Here is a 3,300-nt window from a genome sequence, read left to right as displayed (position 1 = left end):
GCCGAAGAGTCAATTCTAGGAAAGAGGATATGACGCTGCGGATAGAGTATGATGCCAACTGTGTGTTGAAAAAGATTCTGTAGAAGAAGTCCTAGAAAAAATGCACCAAGTATTAATAGTGGTTATCTTTGGCTGCTGGCGAGGTCGTGATGACTTCGAACTTCTTTCTACTTTTATTTACTTTCTAACTTTTCTGCAATAAGCAGACGTAGCTTTTCTGATCGGACATAAAAATAACAAAAGAGGGGCGCCTGGGTGGCGCAGTCGGTTAAGCGTCCGACTTCAGCCAGGTCACGATCTCGCGGTCCGTGAGTTCGAGCCCCGCGTCGGGCTCTGGGCTGATGGCTCAGAGCCTGGAGCCTGTTTCCGATTCTGTGTCTCCCTCTCTCTCTGCCCCTCCCCCGTTCATGCTCTGTCTCCCTCTGTCCCAAAAATAAATAAACGTTGGAAAAAAAAAATTAAAAACAAAAAAAAACAAAAAAAAAACAAAAGAACTAACATTTGCTAGTGTTTCCTGGGTGCCAGGCACTGTGCTGAGCATATTTTCTTCTTAATTTTTAAATTTAAGCTTTGCGCGGTGGCAGTGTCGTAGCCAATGAGGTTTATCTGAGGCACGATTGTTGCTAATTGAAAATTCCACCCCCCCCCCAAAGGGGGGAGAGTGCACACAAGCAGGGGAAGGGCAGAGGGAGGGAGAGAGAGAGAATCCCAAGCGGGTTCTGTACCATTAGCACGGAGCCTGATGCGGGCTTGAACTCACCAACCGTGAGATCATGACCTGAACCGAAATCAAGAGTCGGGGGGCGCCTGGGTGGCTCAGTCGGTTAAGCATCCGACTTCAGCTCAGGTCACGATCTCGCAGTCCGTGAGTTCGAGCCCCACGTCGGGCTCTGGGCTGATGGCTCAGAGCCTGGAGCCTGCTTCTGATTCTGTGTCTCCCTCTCTCTCTGCCCCTCCCCCATTCATGCTCTGTCTCTCTCTGTCTCAAAAATAAATAAAACGTTAAAAAAAAATTAAAAAAAAAAAAAAAGAAATCAAGAGTCGGATGCTTAACCGACTGAATGACCCAGGTGCCCCTGTGCTAAGCATCTCGTGTGTCTCATCTCATTAATCTTCACAACAAACGTGTGAGTAGGTTAGAGAGAACGAGTTATAAACGTTAAGTAATCTGTCTATCATCAGCGGCTGGTGTGTGGTGAGGCCGAGGTGTGAGTCCAGCCGGACTGACTGCAGAGGCCAATCTCAACCACTGTGAATGCTATTTTTCTTTAAAATAAAGATGGTGCTCCAACGGTTGGCTCTTATTCATTGTTCTCATTGGACAGGAAGACCTGAAGCAGGGTTGCCGTGTACAGTTGGCCAGGTTGTGGTCTGCACAAGAGAGCATGTACTCTGCTTGCTAGGCTGTGAGCCTGGGCAAGGAGCTGTATCCACCTGAAGGGAGGGATGCCTTTTCATGGAAATGCCAAGTACCTGCCAGAAGCAGTGAAGAGACGGCAACACCAAATGTTGACAAGGCTGTGAAGGAACTGGGTCTCTCATTCATCGTTGGTGATAATATGAATTGATAAAACCCACTTTGGCAAAGAGCCCGTCAGTTTTCTGTAACACAAAACATATACCTACCCTGTGACCCAATACTTAAGACTTCCACGCCTTAGTGCAGGTATTATCAGTACTCTTACTCGAGAATATTAAAAGCATATTTGCACAAAGTGGCTTATAGAAGGGTGTTTATAGCATCTTTTCCGGAAGAAGGAGCCCTGGTGGCCATCACTAGGAGAAGGGTTAAATAAACTGTGGTATAAAAAGAACAAGTTACCAGTAGGTATAACAACCTGGATAAATCTCGAAAACATTACGCTGAGAGAAAGACGCCCTACACAAACGGGTATAATGTTGCATGATTCCATTTATGTGAAGTTCTAGAACAGGCAAAACTAATATAGCGTAGAAAAATATCAGGGCAGTAGTTGCCCACGGGCGCGGGGTGAGGGAGTACTGACTGGGAGGGGGCACGAGGGAAGTTTTGGGGGTGACGGGAATGTTCTATAACCCGACAGGGTTTGGGGTGACCCGTGTGCGTGCGTTTATCACAATTTACTAACTGTGTGCTTAAGACGTGTGCATTTTGTCGTATCCGAATTTTGCACCAGACAACGTGAACAAATATGAAACCCCTTAATAACATGCAAGCTGACGTACTTGGGGGAAGTGGACCGATATCTGCAATTTACTTTGAAATGTGTAATAAAACAGACATAGTAATGAATGGATAGAGAGATGGCTTGATATGAAAGGAAAGCAAGTGTAATAAAATGTTCACAGTAGGGCTTCGGTGGTAGATTTGTGGGAGTTCCCTGGAAAAGTCTTTCAACTTTGCTGTATGTTTGAAAATGTTCCAAAGAAAATGTTGAAGAATACAGTTGCTAGACACAAACATGATGTTGCATGAAAGAAACCAGACACGGAAGAATGCGCGTGATTTCATTCAAAACAAAACAGACGTGACCCACTGATGAGGAGTCAGGACAGTGGTCAGTGCAGGGGGCGCGAGGGGGTCGCTGGAGAGGTCCTGCTTCCTCACTGAGGTGCTGATGGCAATGCTCGGTGTGTGAAACTTCACGATTCGTACACTTTTCCGTAATACCTATTACTTTTTTCTGACTACAGGTATATTACACCTTAATGAGTTTTCATTTAATTTTTTTTCATGTTAATTTATCTTTGAAAGAGAGAGCGCGCGCACAAGCGGGGCAGGGGCAGAGCGAAGCAGGCTCCAGGCGCTGAGCTGTCAGCACAGAGCCTGATGCAGGGGCTCGAACTCACAACCTGAGCGTAAGTCAGATGCTTAACTGACTGAGCCACCCAGGCGCCCCTGTACTTTAAAGAGTTTTAAAAAGGCTTGCGATGTTACCAACCTGCCTTAATCAACACAGGGTAGTGATTCCTCCATTTGTCTTGCTTCCTCTGACCTTCATTCTTCCCCTCTTCCCCAAAGCCCTCTCTCCCATCCTCAATCAGTGCCGCCACCATCCCTGACTCTGAAACTCATTTTCCCAGGGTCTATGCCACACAGAGGAGCGTGTGAAATGGAAAGGAAAGATCCTGGCTTAGGGGACAGAGAGATTTGGGTCCAAACTCTGATTCTGCCACTTACCAGCTGTGCGCTCTGGGGCAAATAAACTTCATGGGTCTCCGTTTTGCTCGTCTGCAAGAGGCCTAATAATAGGGCGTGAGGTTGGGACTGAGTGAGACAACGCATGCGCATTGCGCACATCACATAGTCCATCACGCAGT

At 46.8% G+C, this 3,300-nt stretch overlaps 1 pseudogene; it reads left to right on the top strand.

The window, feature by feature from the left end:
* Positions 1 to 566: 566 nt before the first annotated feature.
* On the top strand, positions 567 to 674 carry LOC123600088 (annotated as a pseudogene).
* Positions 675 to 3,300: the final 2,626 nt, after the last annotated feature.

The sequence above is a fragment of the Leopardus geoffroyi genome, chromosome C1 (assembly GCF_018350155.1).
Source record: "Leopardus geoffroyi isolate Oge1 chromosome C1, O.geoffroyi_Oge1_pat1.0, whole genome shotgun sequence".
In the NCBI taxonomy this organism is placed as follows: domain Eukaryota; kingdom Metazoa; phylum Chordata; class Mammalia; order Carnivora; family Felidae; genus Leopardus; species Leopardus geoffroyi.
Note: the sequence above shows the minus strand (reverse complement) of the source record. Positions and strands in the feature narration are given on the sequence as shown.